Source organism: Copadichromis virginalis, unplaced genomic scaffold (assembly GCF_057382275.1).
Source record: "Copadichromis virginalis isolate Kocher_CV1m ecotype Utaka unplaced genomic scaffold, C_Virginalis_male_GT1.1 unmapped_scaffold_1, whole genome shotgun sequence".
NCBI classification, from domain to species: Eukaryota; Metazoa; Chordata; class Actinopteri; order Cichliformes; family Cichlidae; genus Copadichromis; species Copadichromis virginalis.
This window is the reverse complement of record NW_028188589.1, coordinates 9,609,825-9,631,535: the sequence shown is the minus strand read 5'-3', so window position 1 is coordinate 9,631,535 and position 21,711 is coordinate 9,609,825. Positions and strand designations below refer to the sequence as shown.

General features: G+C 42.7%; 1 protein-coding gene and 1 long non-coding RNA gene across 1 annotated transcript; one reads left to right on the top strand and one right to left on the bottom strand.

Moving 5' to 3' along the window:
• LOC146679781 (protein NLRC3-like) overlaps window positions 1-21,711 on the bottom strand; it is a 320,608-nt gene that overhangs the window by 93,440 nt on the left and 205,457 nt on the right.
• LOC146679784 (uncharacterized) lies at window positions 169-2,005 on the top strand. Its single transcript, XR_014918510.1, has 2 exons — window positions 169-502; window positions 1,290-2,005. It is a non-coding gene; the product is annotated as an uncharacterized LOC146679784 (long non-coding RNA).

The window sequence follows — 21,711 nt, the reverse complement described above, 5'->3', positions numbered from 1 at the left end:
CTGCCCATCTCTGGTTGGAGCTGTGCACTTGTGGGTTCCACCTTGTGTACACGTTTATCTTTGCTGTGTGTACTTGTACCTCTGAGTGGAAGCTGAACTCTTGAGTTCGAGTATCGAAGCATCAGCTGTGACGTTAAAGTCCAAACAGCTCGTTCATTTGACGTGCAAATTAGGGCTGGGACAACGCGTCGACGTAATCGATTACGTCGACGCAAAAAATACGTCGACGTAAAAAAATCTGCGTCGATGCGTCGTCACTTTCAAAAAAAGACATGGCGGCAGCGAGTAGCGGAATCATGAGTGAGGCAGTTGCAGTCAACTTAAATCACTCCACCCGAACACGCAGTTCTACAGTATGGGGATATTTTAACAGAAAAGGAAGTGATTCAGTCGTTTGCCGGCTTTGTGAGGTGGAAATGGCCTATCATAAAAGCACGACGGCTATGCACCAGCACCCCAAACGACGGCATCCAGGAGCAGCTTCTGCAAAGGACAAACCACCGTAAGTTTTCAACTTTTTTACTAACGCTAGTTTTTACCCGTTAATTCATCCAGACCGCCCCCCCCCCCCCCCACGTAGACGTACACTCACTCATAGACACAGATAAACACCCAACCTCCGTAAATGCAAAACTCATTTAAGCTGCTGAGCAGTAACATATAGCAGCTGCTGTTGTTATTGGTTTTTTTTTTGTGGCCCATGCTGGCAAAATGAGTCTGAATGCACGCAGGCTGATTATCAGAATCGGCGAAAGACAAAAATGTGAGACAGCGAATTGGCCGCAGGAGAAATGTTAACAAGGATAATGCACCACCTGCTAAACGTAGCCGTCGTGGACACTGTTACAACATTGTTAAAGTGCTTGCAAAAGCAAAATGACAATGAACTCTTGATTTGTCAAATTTAATGTGTTTCATCCTATTTGAACGCTGTTTTTATACATTATGCTTCTCCAGCTTGATCTTATAAGTCAAAGTTATGCCATCTAATGACTAGAAAGCAGTGCACCAGTAAAGGTGCCATCAGCTATGGCTGTTTAAACATTATCTTTTCCAGCCATCATGATTACTGCATATCATATGTTCAACATTGGGGATTATTATTAACCTCTTACTGTTATGCTATGAAAGCACATGGCATAACAGTATGTGTGTATCTATCTATCTATCTATCTATCTATCTAGCTCAACCAGATCCTTATCAAATTATTTTGATATTATGCTTTCCATATAATTATTTTGTAATTATTCGAATTCATCTGTGTGCTGTGTGTGATTTATGATTTCAGGAATAAACAGAAAAGTCTGGAGGACTACTGTCAGAGAAGAAGTACACCATGCACCCCCCAGGAGGTGGCTGTACTTACTGAGAGCGTCTTAGCTATGATTTTAAAAGACAAGAGACCACTTGCTGTGGGTGAGGGATTCAAAGAAATGCTGACCACTTTCCAACCAGGTTACACTCTGCTGTCTAGGCGTCATTTTACAAGCATGATGGAGAGAAAGTATGAAACTTCAGTGGAGAAACTAAGGAATGAACTAAAAAAAGCCACATCCAAAATCTCCCTTACCACTGATGCTTGGACAAGTCTGGTCACAGAGTCCTACTTAGGGGAAACTTGTCATTTCATTATTTGTTCAAAGACGCCATTGCTGCTGTTTGTATATTATTAATTTTTTGCTATGATTTCCTTTGTTATATTTGTTTTGCAAAACATTTAATTTTTTGTTAAAAACAGAAGATTGTAGTACAATGTTATTGTGGATTTTGTTTTGTGAAGGAAGAGCACTTTTTGGCAGAAAGCAAAGTGAATATTACATTTTGTTTGTTTAAAGACACCATTGTTGCTATTTATTTGAAATGTTTTGTTAACTTTTCCTTAATTTTATATATGTTTGCACATTTCATTTCTTGATAAATGCTATCTCTATTGTATTGATTGTACGACCTCTACAACTTTATTTTGCAATTTTTTTATTTTTTATTAAAAGGTCTTCAAATGAATAGATTTGTGTTTTTCATTTATATACATAAATTAATAAATGTGAAATTGCTATACAAGTCAAATAATGGGGAAAAAATCGTTAATCGAATCGAATCGAAATCGAATCGGATTGAAAAATGAATCGTTAGATTAATCGATGCATCGAAAAATTAATCGCTAGATTCATCGATTAGGAAAATAATCGTTTTGCCCAGCCCTAGTGCAAATGAACGAAGGTAACGCCGTTTTCATGTGGATGTGTCACTGAGACACTTTCCACATCCACAGCTCACAAAATGGGAAAACTATAGAAGTATAACAATGAAGAAGTTACTATGTTACGGGTCCCAAGGATGAAGACCTCGATGACAAATATGTTACCTGTAAAAGCAGGTGAAGAGCAGAGTAAGGAAGACACGATGCGTCTCTGCTTTCCTCCAGAACGTGTCTGAGTCTGATTTATTTCACACAAATAAATGCTATAAAACACTAAACATGAGCTTTCAATATACTGTTCAGCTGGTTCCTCATTCACATCAATGACATTTACTTATTTCACAACATCAGTGAAATATACTCTTTTTAACTGGTTCAGTTTCTCAAGTTCACACTTCTTTCCATAACAGCTACATCCTTTTATCATATCAATAAACACATCACATTGTCTTCTGCAGTGTCTTACTGGCTAAACAGTTCTATTCAATAACAGCATTGGTAAATACATTACATTTGTTCCCTCCAGTAATTTACTGGCAAAATCACTATTTAGTGCATCATGAAACACAGCTTGTTGAATCAACCCATGAATGCCTCTGTTAGCTACACAGAGTTGCTCAGAGTGCTTGTGTTACACTAGCTAATCTACTCAGTCACTTTAACAGAACTATTAACATTCACATCTCACAGAACTGATTTGATTGGAGCATTACAACACGTTTGCACAGAGCATAGGAGCGCACTGACTCTGCTTCACGAGCGCTCCACCTAACGAGCGGGCTCGCGGTGCGGTCGCGCGGGACACTCCTCTGGTTTTCTCCCGTGTTTACATATAAATAACTTTGGCGGACCGCCTTAACTCTCCCATTCACATTAACGTGGGTAACCATGGTGACAATAAACAACATTTTCGGTGCGAGCACCGTGTACCGACCTGTAAAAGCAGGTGAAGAGCAGAGTAAGGAAGACACGATGCGTCTCTGCTTTCCTCCAGAACGTGTCTGAGGAAGCAGCGGAAGGTGGGCTCCACTTACTGCTCCCCGAAACCCCGGAGCAAGCACCAAAGTTCCGCCCTCACTGCTTTCTAACATAAAATGAATCCCTGTTACATGGATTTTCTATCCTCTTAAAGAAACTGAAAATAAATACATATAGCAATGAAAAATGTCCCGTTACATGAGTGTTTTACACAAAATAATATTCATGTGGTCATTCCCTCACAGGGGTGCCACAACTACACTGCTGTTTTGACAGAGACACAGTGTGTTTATCTAACTTGGCTGAAGCCAAAGTTCTCCAGACAAATTCAGTCTGTTTCTGCCAAGTGTGAACTCACTGGATGAGCGCCAGATACACAGAATCAAAAAGGGATAAATTACTTTTCTTATGTCATGTTCCCGTCACAAACTGGCTCAAGGAGAGGGGAAGCAGGAGTCCACAGATGAAATGTTCCTATAAATAAAGTGGAATTTATTCAAACTTTACCAAAACTTCAACACATCAAATACAAGCAGCTCAGCAGGGAGTGGATGTGTGTTGCATGTGCCAGGTGGATGCAGAGAGAGGCCAGGGCCACGTTCAAACCTGAACACGCTGCACAGTGTTTTGTTCCATTTGTTAGGGATGAATGAAATGCTTCCTTGAAAGGATGTGTGCAGTCACCAGTGGGCGTGGAAGCATGTGCGCCCTCATTTGGTGGGTGTGCAAGAAAAGTCATCCTGTCACACAGCAATGCCTACATGAATCACACCACTCTGCTTAAAATAATAATGTTTAGTGAAGCAGGTGAAGCAAAGGGCTGCTTTTAATAGGCTGGGAGACCCAGGTGTGCTGCTTTAGCTGCTGAGCCTCTTATGACAGAACAGCGGAGAGTGGTAAGAAGGGAGGAGGGGGTCTGGCTGTGTTTGTGAACGATAGATGGTGTAACTCTGGGCATTTCTCTATCAAAGAGACGCTACGCTGTAAGGACATTGAGCTGCTAGCGGTTAGCATGAGACCGTACTATCTACCACGAGAGTTTACACACGTGATTATGATAGCTGTGTATGTCCCGCCCTCTGCTAACGCTGCAGCAGCCTGTGAGGTCCTGCACACTGTAACCAGCAGACTCCAAACACAGCACCCTCAGGCCCTTTTCCTGATCTCTGGGGACTTTAAAGATGATGTAACCATTTAATTATGGTTACATAATTAATTATGTAATTAATTATGCAAAATGCAAAACGCTCAGCTGTGTCTCCAATCAAAGCTCTGTAACTTCAGAGGTGATGTTCATATGTTGACTAATGGTTTTCTTTCATTTTTGATGTACTGCAGAATATTTGTATAAAATCCAGGCAAGGAAAATCTCCTTCATGTGTTTCTGTGTTTTGTCTTCAGCTACGTTGACACAAAGGCCTCTGCTGTGACGCTCACACCTTTGATAAAGTCTGGAGAGTGTCAGCTTCCTGTTTATAGATACAAAAATATGTAATGTTGTGAACTCTGGCCGCAGCGGCGCAAGAAAAAGGAGAATTACGGGAAGCACTCACAACAGGTAAAATCAAAATAACAAAGTAAAGTAGGATAAAATAAAAACCAACAAAAGAACAACACAATATACTTCCCCGTACTGTTACTGCTAACCTCTGTTAACCTAGTAACTCTTACCTTCTAACTGACAGCTGGTCAATAAACGAGCTCCATAAACGCTCCATATTCACCTTTACATGGAATATAAAGGGAAAAGAAGAAACACAGTGCTGTGTCAGCGTTAGACATATAGATATATCCTTGCTTTTAATACATTTGAAGGTGGGTGGGAGAGGTGCTTCTCCGCGTAGTCTACGGTCTCTTTGGGATCGGTAAAGCTTTTCCTCACATCACCATGGGTCACTAACAGCTTTGCAGGGTATAGCAGTCTGTACCTGACGCCGGTCATCCCACGTAGTCTTCCTCTCATATTTGCAAATGCGGCTCTGCGTTTCCAACAGAGGGAGGGAAATCTGGGAGGATGTTTATTTTAAAAACCCTTATACATCAGGTTCTTGTTCTCTGCAGCTTTCAGCAGAATTTCCTCACCAATGTGGTAGTAGTGCAATCTCAAGATGATGGGCCGAGGAAGATGACTTTGTTTGGGACGCTGGCGATTCGCTCTATGTGCTCGATCGATGAGTGGCTTCTCCTCGAGAGATAGCGCCTCCGCCAACAGGTGTGAACCAACTCAGTCATCTTGGGTCCCTCTGTGCCTTCTGGTATTCCTGCAGTTCTTAAATTATTCCTCCTGGAGTGCCTCAAGAGCTCCACATCTCTCATCTAACTTCTTTACCTCCGCAGACAAACGCTCCACAGTGGCCTGGAGAGTGGCGATGGTGTCAGAGTGGTTCGAGGCACAGTCCTGCAGTTCAGTCAAAGTGTTATCATGCCTGGCCACGTCGCTTTTTATGTCCGAAATTGAGGGCTGGATGCTCTGGTTCAAGGATGATATCTCGCCTCCTATGGTGGTAGAAATCTCTAATATGCAAGTGTCCAGTGCTAGTTAGTTAGTTCTAGTGGTTAGTGGGGCTTTATTTGATGATTCTAGTGTGTGTTACATTGTTGTCATATTGTTGGGTCGCAGAGCTGTACAGTGTTACAGTTTCTGTAGAGTCTGGTATAAGGAACTCAGATCCCTCTGTGAATAATGTTCACTGAAACTGATCTGTAGTTAATGAACTAGTCAGGATTTACACTAGAGAATGTTTCTGCCATTACATGGCCTGTATTTGTAGAGCGCTTTACTCGTCCCTAAGGACCCCAAAGTGCTTTTTTGCCCAAGGACACAACGACCGAGACTGTCCAAGCCGGGGCTCGAACCGGCAACCTTCCGATTACAAGACGAGCTGCCAACTCTTGAGCCACGATCGGCCCACATATTGTTGTCTTTTGTTGCAGACACCAAGTGTTGAGATCCTGTCTCAACCTCCTACATTCTTCCAGCAGGTTACACATTATTTTTTGTATTTGGAATCAAATATATGTGTCAGTTGGGCCTAGTGCAGGGGTCAGCAACCTTTAACACCCAAAGAGCCTTTTGGACCCGGTTTCCACGCAAAGGGTCAGGGTTCGGGAAAACACTGGGAGCCGCAAATACTTTGTGACATCTAAAATGAAGATAACACTGTGTATATTGTTTTTACCTTTATGCTTTGTGTGAACAACTACAGTGTGTTGCTTATGAAATCCATGAAGTGCTACAGAGAAAATTACATTTGATTTATGTAATGAACACATTTTGAGCTCTTAAAGAAATATAACTGTCACGGCTGGTAAGGCGAGCCGTGTGGTGTGGAGGAAGCAGGACCCAAGATGCAGGCAGTGGATGAAATACTGGTGAGGTTTATTTACAAAGGTGTAGTGGCAAACAAGCAGTGGAGCATGACAAATAACTGAAGACACCTAAACTGGGAGAACTAAAAATAACAGACCTGGGAGCATACAACAAAGGGGATGAAAAGTAGAGAGACGCAGACGAGGAACAGGACACTGTGGCACGCAGGGCAACGCAGACTGACACGAAGTAACACAGACGAACCGGCAACAGGCCGGAGAACACACAGGGCTTAAATACACACACCAGTAATCAGGGGATGCGAGACAGGAGGGCAACACAGCTGGGAGAAATCTGGGCTGACGGGACAGGGGAAACGTAAACTGATCACACTCACATATGACACGGACCTTCACAATAAAACAGGAAACTCAGATACATGGAACCAGACAAGACATTGAACTAAACAGACAGATTCACAAACAGATGGGGAGACACCATAGACAGACAGATACAGACGCAGACTCAAAGGCAGACCAAATATAACACACAGAACTCAAACAATAATAATCATCATCATCATCATCATAAACTGGAAAATGATAACTAAAAGCGCTGGGTCACCGACCCAGGACCATGACAGTACCCCCCCCTCAAGGGCTGGCACCAGACAGCCCAGCAGAAACGAAAAAAAAAAACGGACCAAAACAAAACAGAAAACAACCCGACCAGGGCGGGCGGAGGGGGCCCAGGACGGAGGGACAGAGTCCAAAAAGGCCCAGATGGTCAAGTTCAGGAAGCCGACCATGCGAATGGCAACGGGGCAGGTCCGGATGCCGGCCACGCAGTAGGCAGTGGCGTGGAAACAGTTCTGGGGGCCGACCGTGCGGACGGCAACAGCGGCATGGAAACAGTTCTGGGGGCCGACCGTGCGGACGGCAACAGCGGCATGGAAACAGTTCTGGGGGCCGACCGTGCGGACGGCAACAGCGGCGTGGAAACAGGTCCGGAGGCCGGCCACGTGGAAGGCAGTGGCGGCGTTCAGGAGGGCGTCCACGGTGGCGGAGATGCCCAACAGGCGGCCAGGCAGATGACCGACGATGTGGAGGTGGTAGTAGGGGACCTGAAGGCTGCGTGGCCCCTGCAGCCCCAGGTGAAGCGGAGGCTGGACCAGACGAGGCGGAAGCTGAAGCGGAGGCTGGACCAGACGATGATGCAGAGGCTGGACCAGACGATGATGCAGAGGCTGGACCAGACGATGATGCAGAGGCTGGACCAGACGATGATGCAGAGGCTGGACCAGACGATGATGCAGAGGCTGGACCAGACGATGATGCAGAGGCTGGACCAGACGATGATGCAGAGGCTGGACCAGACGATGATGCAGAGGCTGGACCAGACGATGATGCAGAGGCTGGACCAGACGATGATGCAGAGGCTGGACCAGACGATGATGCAGAGGCTGGACCAGACGATGATGCAGAGGCTGGACCAGGCAAAGCAGCTGATGAGGATGCAGAGGCTGGACCAGGCAAGGCAGCTGATGAGGATGCAGAGGCTGGACCAGGCAAGGCAGCTGATGAGGATGCAGAGGCTGGACCAGGCAAAGCAGCTGATGAGGATGCAGAGGCTGGACCAGGCAAAGCAGCTGATGAGGATGCTGAAGCTGGACCAGGCAAAGCAGCTGATGAGGATGCTGAAGCTGGACCAGGCAAAGCAGCTGATGAGGATGCTGAAGCTGGACCAGGCAAAGCAGCTGATGAGGATGCTGAAGCTGGACCAGGCAAAGCAGCTGATGAGGATGCTGAAGAGGAGGCCACTGCAGGTGATGCGGAGGCTGGACCAGGCGAGGATGAAGACACGGAGGCTGGACCAGGCGAGGATGAAGCAGTGGCTGGACCAGGTGAAGCGGATGAAGCCGAAGCATGCGCTGGACCAGGCGACGCTGAGGATGCTGAATCCGGACCAGGCGACGGCGTGGAGGATGCAGACGGAGGCGCTGCAGCAGGTGGCGGCATGGATGAAACTGCTGCTGCAAGCGTGGATGAGGCTGCTGGTGGAGCAGCTGGTGGCTGGACGGGCTCCTCGGGCCCCCCAGCTGACGAGGAAGGAGGCTGGACGGGCTCCTCGGGCCCCCCAGCTAACGAGGCAGAAGGCTGGATGGGCTCCACGGGCCCCCCAGCAAAGACAGTCTCAGAACCAGTGGGCACTGGAGCCCCTGGCACACACAGAACAGAACCAGCAGGTGCGAAGACCTCTGGCAGGGACGCAACAGGACCAGCAGGCACACGGGCCTCTGGCAGGGACAGAACAGGACCAGCAGGCACACGGGCCTCTGGCAGGGACAGAACAGGACCAGCAGGCACACGGGCCTCTGGCAGGGACAGAACAGGACCAGCAGGCACACGGGCCTCTGGCAGGAACGCAACAGGACCAGCAGGCACACGGGCCTCTGGCAGGAACGCAACAGGACCAGCAGGCACACGGGCCTCTGGCAGGGACAGAACAGGACCAGCAGGCACACGGGCCTCTGGCAGGGACAGAACAGGACCAGCAGGCACACGGGCCTCTGGCAAACACATAGCGGCCTGCAGCTGCGCAGAGCATTGACCTTGCTCAGGCAGCGACAGCTCTGTACAGTCCTCAGCTGGGTTCCTAGCCTCCAGGGGTCCAGAGTGGGCTGAGGGCTGAAACCCAGCCTCTGGGGAGGCCCTGGAGTGCATCACAGTCTCAGAACTGGTCAGCTGTTGAGGGATGATTACGTTATTAACTGGTTTGTCTCTCTGCTTACAATGGACGGATGAAAAACAATTCCCTTCGGATAGCATAGATTCAGGTTGTTGTACTGGAGGAGCTGGTGACACAGGACGCAGGGCTAGTGGCTGCTGAACAGGAGGCTGAACTGATGATAGGGCTAATGATTCCTCTGCCAACTGAGCTATAGACTGGGTTATGGATTGTAGCATAGTTTGTAGTAAGTCCGGCTGTGACTGTAACCGAGCTATGGGTAGTGAGGCTGAATGTGGTGGAGGTGGCGACTGGGCTTTAGGCCGGGTGGCTAACTGAATAAACACAGCCCCAGAATTAACAGTCCCAAAGTCTGGTGAAACAGAAAGAGTGTCATTTTCACTCACCACAGCCGGCGGTTCTGAAGTCCCACCACCCGGCTGTGGGGTGAGGCGCCTACGACATGAACGTTGCTTCCTCCTCGGAGAACGCTCCGACAGGCCGGGTAACTCCACATCCGGCAGTTCGGACTGCATATCCTCCGGTGGGCTGAGCAGACGAGCGGTAGGGGGGTGAAGGTGCAGCTCGTTCCGAAAGAAATTCTGAACAAGTGGGTGGAGTGAGCTGAACAGCCAGGGGAGACCGGAAACCAGTCGCTCCAATCGATTAGTTATGGCTTGGCGGAATCCCTTCTCCTCATGCCCCAGCCATAAATTAATTAAACGGTCCACAGAATAAATGATATCCTCCCGGAGCTCCTCGGGCGGGTTGAATGCTGCTGGGTCCATTGTGGCCGGTTCGTACTGTCACGGCTGGTAAGGCGAGCCGTGTGGTGTGGAGGAAGCAGGACCCAAGATGCAGGCAGTGGATGAAATACTGGTGAGGTTTATTTACAAAGGTGCAGTGGCAAACAAGCAGTGGAGCATGACAAATAACTGAAGACACCTAAACTGGGAGAACTAAAAATAACAGACCTGGGAGCATACAACAAAGGGGATGAAAAGTAGAGAGACGCAGACGAGGAACAGGACACTGTGGCACGCAGGGCAACGCAGACTGACACGAAGTAACACAGACGAACCGGCAACAGGCCGGAGAACACACAGGGCTTAAATACACACACCAGTAATCAGGGGATGCGAGACAGGAGGGCAACACAGCTGGGAGAAATCTGGGCTGACGGGACAGGGGAAACGTAAACTGATCACACTCACATATGACACGGACCTTCACAATAAAACAGGAAACTCAGATACATGGAACCAGACAAGACATTGAACTAAACAGACAGATTCACAAACAGATGGGGAGACACCATAGACAGACAGATACAGACGCAGACTCAAAGGCAGACCAAATATAACACACAGAACTCAAACAATAATAATCATCATCATCATCATCATAAACTGGAAAATGATAACTAAAAGCGCTGGGTCACCGACCCAGGACCATGACAATAACAAAGGAAAGCTGAGCTACAATGATCCATGTAGCAAACACAAACTGTTATATCGCCTTTGGGCTTTTGGAGCCTTGACCTGACTTTTAAAAAAAGCGCGTTCATGCAAACATCGTCGGGTCTGCCGTGATATGTTTACAACGGGACTTCTGCTCCTGAACCTCTGCGCACAGCGTCTGCAGGTAAGGTAACTTTATTTATACCCAAAGGCAAGGTAAATTTGCTTTACAGACAAATGACAGCATTTGACATCCCTTTAAAAACACACATACCTAGTAAATATATAAAGCTCACTGTGACACATACTTTAATATTTCGAATCAAAAACAGTTCTTATTTAATTCAGTGACAGCAACGGGGACAAAGCTGTTTTTATAACGCTTTGTCCTGCATCTCGGAAATAGAAACCTCCGTCCTGAGGGAAGAAGCTGAAATTCACCCCTTAGAGGATGGGAACCATTTTTAAGGATTGATAAAGCCATCCTCTGTACCTGCTCAGAGTACAGGGAGGCTAAACAAGACTGTGGCTCACCTATCAGACGACTGGACCATCTCACTATCTGATTCAGAGAGTTTTTCTCTGTGACAGAGGTCTGACCGAACCATGCCACCAAACAAAAGGATAAAACAGACTCAATAAAAGAACGATAAAACAAAGTTAACATTTTTTGGTCAATGTGGAAATGAACAAGTTTCCTAAGGCAATAAAGGTGCTGGTGACACTTTTTACAAACTGATTTGCAATTTTGATCAAAGTTCAGTTTTTCATTGATTATGGTCCCAAGATATTTATATGATTGTACTTGCTCTATTTTCTGACCTTTAATTAAAGTGACTCCGTGCCCATTTTGTTGTTTCCTAAAATCAACAACCATGTCTTTTGTTTTAAATATGTTCAGCTGGAGATAAGACTCCTCCCACCACTGAACAAAGTCATCAATGACTGGGCCGTGGTTAGTTTCACCCTCTTTCAGTAAGCTGACAATAACAGAGTCATCTGCATATTTAATAATGACCCTGTTTTCATGTCTGCCCTGACACATGTTTGTATAGAGAGTGAATAATAAGGGCGATAGGACGCAGCCTTGAGGAGAACCTGTGGAGGAGAACACTGGGTCAGACAGAACCCCATTTATTCTCACTCTTTGTGACCTGTCAGTTAGAAAATCTAAAATCCAGCCCAGCAGGTTTTTCCTGATTTCAAACTGTTCTAAAAGTCTTTTAATTAAAATATGGGGCTGTGTTGTATTAAAAGCCGAAGAAAAATCAATGAAAAGAAGTCTTGCAAAAGTCCCTTTACTCTGTACATGTTTAAGAATCAGATTTAGTAAAGTCAAACGTGCGTCCTCCACTCCTCTGTTGGGCCTGTATGCAAACTGCATTGGATCCAGCTGACCTTCAGTCTCTTCATAATCACATTTCTGATGATTTTTTCAAAGACTTTCATGACAACTGAAGTGAGGCAACAGGCCTGAAGTCGTTTAGATTTAGGGACAGGAACCACGACTGCTTCTTTGCAAAGAGAGGGCACATGTTGTGTTTGCAAGGATTTGTTAAAAATAACCTGAAATATAGGCCTGAGTTCATCAGCACAAGATTTAATTAGGCGGCCACTAATATTATCAGGACCTGGCTCTTGTTCACATTGACTGTATGAAAGGCCTTTTTAACATCGCTGAGTTCAATGATAAAGTGCTGAGTATCTCTCAGTTTCTGTTTCAGTTCCCAAATATCCTCGCTGAAATCAGAAGAACTAAAACGAGCATAAAACATGTTTAAAGCGTTTGAAAATCTCTGTCTGAATTAAAACATCTAAAATGACCTGACTGCTGCTCTGGGGATTTTGAAACCCTGCTATGGTTTTCATACAAGTCCAGGCAGACCCAAAAGTTTTTGCAGCAAATTTGCTTTCAAGAAGGTTTTTGTCTGTTTTGCTTTCAAGATCTCGATTTTCATTTCCTTGGTAGCTGTCTGAAAATCGGTAACAGCCCCTCTTTAAAGGCCTGTCTCTTTTTCCTTAAACAGGATTTGACACTTTTAGTGACCCATGGCTTATTGTTAGCGTAAATTTTAACGCGCTTACGGGGTATAATCATGTCTTTACAAAATACTGCACAGGAGCTAGTAACATCCACCAAAGCGTCGAGATCATCTCCACAAGACTGAAGACGGGGCTGTACGAAGTCACTTTATCTCTACAGACTGTAAGCTGTCGTCTGTGAGGCGTGAGCGTGTTTGTTTGAACACAGTTCACGGTGGAGAACAGCTGCTGACATAATGTGGATCTGAAGATCCATAACTGGCCTACCTGGGGCTGAAAGTCTCCATAAATGCAGGCGTTTCGGCGGCTACACCGGCTTCCACGAGTGTGACGCTTATTTTGAGAAAATAATAGAATATAAATGTATTTTTATATTTCAATATCACAATAATCTTCCAATGTAGAACTACAAGTTAAAAAAGAAGTAACATAAATCAAATCCACTTCAGCTAAATACTTCTCATTTATTTCCATCTTACATGCTGTGACTGCAGCCATTCCCACATCTCTGTGAATGGGACTCATGGACATGGATCAGTGGTTGTTGATCAATGGTCCTGAGAATCTGCATAATTAAGATGAAGGAACGGAGCTCCCAGCCCATCGTTCCTGCAGCTGCTTTCAGTCTTTATGCAAATGTCCTGTTTGTAAGACTGAAACCTGCAGCTGAGACTGAAGACGTCACCTGATGATGACGACACGTTTCTCCCACAAAACGCTGCGTCCAGATGAACAGAAGCAACAGACTCACTTTCCTGGATGATTGAGATGCATCAAGACTTCATTGTGTGTTACTTCTCATTCAGCACAGACACATTATTCCTGTTAGGTCATGTCAGCTGTCACTCAGTACAAGCACAACTGTGAACAACACAAACTTCTCTTCAATGTGTCACAGAAACACTAAGTGTGAGAGCCTGTATGACACACAGGACAGACTGTAAGCTCTGCTGGCTGCACAGCACTTTGTAGCAGTTTTCCAACATGTCCTCCACCCGTGATGTCAGTGGTGGGACCCCAGTCACAGCACTCAGCACCACCTCCTTTAAATGGATTTTATAGCAGTTCCTCCCGTTACTCGGTGCAACGCTTCTTAAATGTGTTTTTGCAGGATAAAACACAGCAGGTGGTGTAGAGAGGACGTCAGCTGACGGAGCAGAGGGAGGCAGACTGTGGATAAATGACAGAGTGAGAGGAGAGCAACCATGACAGAAGCACAGGTGTGGCAGATAGAAGTGGCTTTATAGACACTTATTGTCAGTCCTCGTGCATGCTGTGGAAATAAGTGTCTGTGTCATGAGGTGACATGTGAGCTTATCTTTGGTCAATAAAGCTGAACGACCAGTTTTCACTTTGCTTGTTACGCTTGTTTAGTGACGTCTGGGTTTCTGTGGAGCCCGAATTTTGATGAGTTCTGGTGAAATCATCTGAGATCATCTGAGCATCGGTGAAGAGTCAGCAGAGAAAGTGTGGGACAGAAGTTTGCTTTGGACACATGGACTGAAATCAAAAAGTAACAAACAGGATTTCCAATGGACAGTATGGAGAAGTGAAAGTACACAAAGGCTGTGCTGGAACACGTGTGTTACACTTTTTGACAGCTGAGAACAAAACACAATATTTTGCATCATCTCTGCAGTGTCTCTTCTTTCCTCTGCTGTTGTGCTTTTAGCTCCAAACTGTTTCAAATGGTTTGTCAGCAAGCTGACCTCTGACCTCTGCAGTACTAACTCCTGACCCGTACAAAGAGCGGGCGTTTCTGACCTTTGACCTGCAGCTGTATGTCTCTCAGTCTCAGTTCTTCTCTCCGTCACTGATGGAGCAGGTGTAGTTGCTGCTGACAGTCAGTCGTTTGTTTTCTCAGAGTGAGGCTGAAGTCTGAACTGTTCAGAGCATCAGGTCTCATCAACGTGCGCTGCTGTAACGCCGCTTTGTCCTCTGAGATCACCAGGTATGAAACCTGAGTGCTGACAGAGCAGCATGTTCCCCCTCATTCACCTCCACCACCACAGCCAAGGCATGCTGGGAAACTGAGGACACACAGACGGAGAACTGAAGTGTCTGCTGTGTGTTCATCTCAGAGTCCTCACAGGTGACACATTAGCTCCAGAACACCAAGCCAGGTGTTTGAAGCCTGACAGGGATTCTTCCCATCCAGAGGGAGGATTTAGCTGCACAACAATGAACATTAGTGTGTAGTTTAGAAACACAGACTGTGCCTGCACTGCATCTAGTGAAGAAAAGTGTTACTGCCAGAGAACGAGGCTCCTTTAAAGCAGCTGATATTAAGGTTGAAAAATCAACAATAAGCTGATGTAATCAACGTTTCACAAAATGGTCAGCAGCTAAAATCTGGAGCCGTTCTTTGGTGGTAATTAACAGTTTGTTCTTGTTAGCTAATTATGTCATTAAAGGTAGCAGCAGAAGCCTTGTGTTGAAAGCCCATTCACTCACACATTCACACAGTATGTGTGTGTCTGTGTTACACTGTGGACATCCCTTCTGTTGGAGCGCCATCTTGTGGCAGGTTTAAGAAATGTTCTTCTTGTAAATCCAAACTGATGCACCTCCATAGCAGACTGTGGAGGCTTTCAGTGACATGAAGACTTGATTTATACTGTCATATTCTCCTGTTACACAAAGCACAGCACGCTGAACATGGATGAACTGAAACTCCCAGCATCTGACTGAGGAAAAGCACAAATCATTCTCACACTGACTCCTGCTTGATTTTAGATTTGCTTTCAAATCCTCACACTTTCATATGAAGCACTAAATGGGCTCCAGACTGTTTATCTCAGCTTCCTGTCAAACACACTGCTGCTCACACCGAGGCTCAGTTTACTCCTCCAGCCTGGCTTAACCTGCTGTCTGTTAAAAACAGTCCCACACTCCTCTGTTTAATCCTTCTGATCAGACTCTTTGATTTTGTATTGTTTTTACCTGAAGTTGTGTTTTTGACATGGTTCTGTCTGTGAAATAAACCTCACACACACTGCTACAGTCCTTCATACACTTAGAAACGAAGCTGCTCCTTTCCTCAGTGCTGACACATAAAGAAGAGTTGGTTTTATATCCAACACGTCTCTGTTCCAGATAACAGCTTCAGCAGCCTCTGAGTCTGAACTTGGAGTTGGTTATAAGCCACAGGCCTGTGTGCACAGCAATGAGGAAATATAATGCAGTAAGTGAAACATGGATGTGTGGAACAGATTATCCCAAAGGTTGATTCTGTTCATCTGGACGTTCTCAGTGAAACATTTGGTCTCTCGGTCAGGTGACTCCTTTAGTCTCAGCTGACTGCAGCTTTCCAAACCTTTGTCACTGGATCACTCACTTCATCTCCAACGTGTCCCTGACACAGACAGCTGGAGCCGTTACAGCAAAATCATTGATCATCGTTTTTAGAACATTAGCTGGTGTTGGTGGGCAGGCTAGCAGTGCTAATTGTTAGCACTAGTTCTGCTGCTCTCCCTTTGTCTCTGTTATTGTTGGTCTTTAGTGAACAATAGAAAGTGTCTTCATGAGACTGTTGCCTAATGTTCAAATGTAGATAACACCACCTGCACCAACCTGTTACACAGCACAACCCTCTGGTGTAGCTTTGCCCATACGGTAAAAAAATACATTTTAAAATATATTTATATATTTAAAATGTATTTTAGCACATATATTTTTTGGCCATTTTTTGTATATTTTGAAATATATTTCAAAATACATTTTGAAATATATTTATATATTTTGAAATGTATTTTAGCACATATATTTTTTGGCCATTTTTTGTATATTTTGAAATATATTAATAAAATATATTTCAAAATACAATTTAAATGTATTTAAAATCATTCAAAAAAATATAAATTTAACCCTTCATATATTTCTAAGAAAACACATTCACATGTAACATCTGAAAGAAATCTTTATTTGATGTTTAAAACATACATATAGCATATCAATCAAGCAAGGAATATTCATTTTATAAGTTTATTCTCATTACATTCTTAAACATTCTAAAAGAAACACACACACATATACATATATGTGTGTATATATATATATATATATATATATATATATATATATATACACACACACAGTCTCAGTTCCCCCAGCTTTCACTGCAATCCTCAAAGCCCTTCTGGACACGCTGGGAAACCCCTTCCTTACCCCCACTGTAACAAACAAAAGTCACAGTTCTATTACTTTTATCAGAGTTAAAATAAAAATGTGATTTATGTTAGCTGGCTTCATTTAGCAAACAGATATTTCTGTTTATACAGATACAGATATTAATACAGATATATTTTACGCATAATTTTACCTCTTTTTTTTCCTAGATGGGAAGTCTATCCAGTTCACATTACAGTAATGCTAACACCCCTTTTGGTCGTCTCTCCTTACCTTCCAGCATTCATAAATCTGTTGACCTTCTTTGTCTGAGACCAACCACTACAATGCATCATCACCTATTTGTATTGGTAACTTACTTTACAACCTATTTTAATGGTTGCAAAGTAAGTTACTTGTGGTGTATGCAATTTTAGATACACAGAAAGTCTTCACATACTATATATGGCTGTCATAGTGTCCTTATCAAGGGCAGTTCTTCACTCTGCGCCGATGTCCGTTTTGCTCTGTCCTCCTATAAAAAGCATGAACATTTGAGTGTTTGACTAGTTTTAGATTTCCAAAAATTTGATATTTGTACAACTAAACATTTGAACTACAATATATGCTATTGAGCGATACTTTTATGGGTAATTTTTGGTAAAGAAACTGGTGACAGAGTTGTAGGCTTTTTAAAGTACTATTAGCTAACCATTTGAACTGACTTTCAAAGCTGATTACCTTTTAAATTGCTGTGGATCAAAATCTCCAGTGGGAAGGCGGCCATTAGAAGAACACGCACCATTGAACCTGAAAATAACAAAAACAAACAAAAAACAGAACAATATATAAGAGTCCGGTAGGGTAATAAATCTCTTCTGAAGCAATATAGTTATTTTGGGTGAAAAACAAAACATTCCTCTAAAATATATATACTGACATCAGCAATCAACATCATGATTGTAATTATTTCCTTTTTAGTACATCTACTGCTGTTTGCATGTGTCAAGCACTACAACTGTATCTATGCATATAAATTCACCATATATATCCAGCAAAAATGTTTTGTTATAGTCAAAAGGAAAACAAACAAAGGCATTCAATCAGAGGTGAGAAATTAATTGGGAATATGAATTATAGGTGAACTATTCTTTACCTACTAGCAATCAAGCTTCTTTAACCAAGAAGCTTGAAATATTTGAATGTAAAATAAAATAAATAAATAAATAAATAATAAAAATAACATGATGTAATTAAAATGCACAACTTACATTAAGGAAATCTGCATTTGTATCCACAGGCTAAAAGTAAAACAGTAAATGTGTTAGTAATAGTACAGGTATTTGTAAAAAAAAAAAAAAGAGGCAGTAACTGTGACGCTTCTAGTGGGATGCTAAATGCAGAGATTTATATTTACAGTATAATACTGCATGTACGGGTAGCTGTGTTGTGAACTGTAACTGAATATTAGAGAATCTCAGAGAAATTAAATGTATTTATTTTTTTAATTTATCAATCATAAAACCGTCTGTTTTGAAGGCCTGTTACGATAACGACTTTTTGTTGGTCGGTATATTGCCCCATAAACAATTGCGACAAGTTATGTCATTGTCATTTTAAGACCATTTTATGTCTTTGAATGTATAATCATAATATAACACCATAATAATGCAAGATCTACACACTTTCAATTGACAAACCAACATCTAATTCTTAAAGTATTTAGATCATTGAAATTAGGAATCAAAATATTAGATACCTTAAAAACTTGAATAAATAGTAAGTTTTCTAACAAATAGAAAACAATGTTATTTAATGTTATTGTTTTGTTATCATTATATTTTATTTTTGTAAATATAATGGCACATAAATTACATCATCAACAATTATTGAGGTCATGTACATGTACTGTGTGTTAAGTCGATATATCGATTATTGTGATAGGCCTACTGTTTTGGTATCATAACGAGCTTGTCAAACATGCATGACCACTAAACAATGTCTAAGCAGTAGTATTGGTCTGAATGACAACAAACATAACTAGTGTTTTGGAAAACCTGTTAGAAAACAGTTATTTCAATAATTATGATTAGCATGTGACACAGACACCGCATAAAAAACCACAACAACAAATACTTACTTTAGGAGGATGGGGGAGGGCAGCATGAGGTTGAGACTTTGACATCTGTAAGAAACAAATTCATGTATTACAAACAAGTCACTTAAAAATACATTAATGTGGCAGACTGTTCCCTGTTCAGATGCAGTGTATAAGTACAATCAGGGCTGTCACAACAATGGGGTGGGGCCAAGTGGCTGCAACCCTAGGTACAATGTGCAGGTATATATAATTACATATAATATATGTGAATAAAGCAAGAATCTGTTTAGGTTAGTCACTGTGCTGACTGATGTTTGCTAGGTTTATATGATTGCAAACTGCACAAAAACAACAACAGCAACAACATTAATGACAATGACAAACAAAATTACTTACATTTATGTAAATCTCACATTAGGAAGATCTGCATTCGATTTCATGGGCTGAAATAAATAGGCAGAAACATTACTGCTAAAAAAAATAAAAAAACAAAAACTCTAAAAAGCCTAAAAATGACTTAAAAAGCAAGGAAATGTGGAACATTGTAATTAGCGAACATTAATAAAGCATAACTGTTCTTTGTTTCTAACCTTGGTAAGTACTCTGTAGCCAGAAGGAGAGGTAGGATTTCTGTGAAAGCCAAATTAAATGTGAATAGGCTTTGATAGTTATTGAGAAGGCAGAATAATAAGAAAAGGCAAAAGTACGTCACAATATAATTAATTAAGTTACATATTTTGATTACCAAATTATGGAAGCGTGGAGCTGCCACCCAGGCAAAAGAAAAATAGAGCTGTATCACGTTATGACGTGAAATGTTTATTGTTCTAACATTATGCTTTTCATGTTTGTATAATACAGTGGTTCTTAACCTTGTTGGAGGTACCGAACCCCACCAGTTTCATATGCGCATTCATTGAACGCCTCTTTAGTGAAAAATAAAGTGTGTTTTTTTTTTCAAATTAGACGTAGATATGTTTTTTACTGGTGCACAAAATGAGCCGTGCACGTCACAGCGGAGGCTCTGCCGAACCCCTGAGACCAACTCACCGAACCCCTAGGGTTCGATCGAACCCAGGTTAAGAACCACTGGTATAATATAATATCACGTTATTATAATATACATAATTGTCACGTTCGCACAATATTGTACGGACGTGATAATTATGTACATTTTTCGTACAATGTTGTTCAAACATGTTGTTCAAACATGATAGTATATTGTTAGAACGATAAACTTTTCACGTTATAACGTGATATACTTATATTTCTCTTTTGCCTGGGTGGCAGCTCTACGCTTCCGTTCCAAATACACGAGAATAAAGTAATATTATATGGGAAAAGGCACCTGCTAGCTTGATGATGGAGGCTTCTTAGACTGGCCACCCGCCTTGGCTTCTTGTCGCCACTCCACGAAATAAAGGTCCGTTTCCTCCATGCCGGCTAATTATTCATCCTCATTAAAATCTCGTATATGTTCAGTTGGCAGAATTGAGAATTTTACATCTTCCAACCACTTAATTAACGCGAACATAATCGGCTTGTTTCTTCCCGTCTCCTGTATCCGGCCGTTCCTCTCGCTGTCAGATTTCGCGCCTCAGAGACGTCGTTATTTTTCAAAAAAAAAAAAAGAAGAAAGAAAGAAAGAAACAGCAACAACTACTAAAGAGAGTTTTTGCACGTTCATTGCACATTTGTGGGAATGTTTAAATATTTTATTTTTATTAATTACTTTTCATTATATCTTTATTTTTTAAACCACCGTGGCAATGCGCATGCGCATACACTCCTGCACGCAAAGGGCTTTGGAGTTGACGTAATGTCGCAATGCATTGTGGGAGCGCAGCACCATCTTGGCAGGTCACGAATCAAAACAAGATTGCTACGAACCATTCTGAAACGTAGCTCAAAAGAAAATGACGGTATAGAGACAGATTCTGTCCAGATGCAAAGAGACGGTACTTGATTGTTGAAATGTGGACCCGTATGAAATATAGCCGTGGAGTAGAAACCCTGAAGACCAAACCGCTATTGACTTAGCATGATCTACTCTCATACCTTGTCTGTGGAGTCAGAGCATACACGGCGCACCAATTTCGCAATTATAAATCTCTGGAGGCGCACATCCAATTCACCAAGGACTGGGTACAAGATTTGGTTATTTTTAAGCCTCCACGTTGTGAGTACGCCGTCATTCAAGCAAAGGTAAGTCAGCTTGAGTACTGCGAGTAAAATGCGTTTGATTCCCCCCAACATTCAAATTAGTGCTAGCAAAAATTCATTCGTGAGGGGGAAATTACAGTGAGAACATGTAGAGGCTCTGTTAGAGGGATAACATAGTGAGTTCAGTGCATTGATGTGACATTGTCCTGAAGGATTTAGTTATTCTTTATGGTTAAAGAAATTGCCCTAATTAATTCATATTTATTATAAATAATCCTAATTACACATCTTGCTTCCTTGTTTGTGTCCTGTGTCACTAAAAATACATTCTGTTTTAGTTTTATACATTGATTAATGACCTGCAGAATCTCCTTGTCATATTAGGTGTCCATAATTGTCACTTAAAGTTGAACTTTATGTTTTCTCCCTCTTGAAAGTGATTACATCCTTGCATTACATACTTTAGGTTCATTTTTTGGTGATAGGTTTCTAAAAAGAAACATGCAGATTTAGAATATAACATGCAACGTTCTATAGATGGATACATAAAAACACTTTATTTGTTACATTTATGATAAATGGATTTGAAAGTAAATAAAACACATTTGTGTCGGCCTTGGC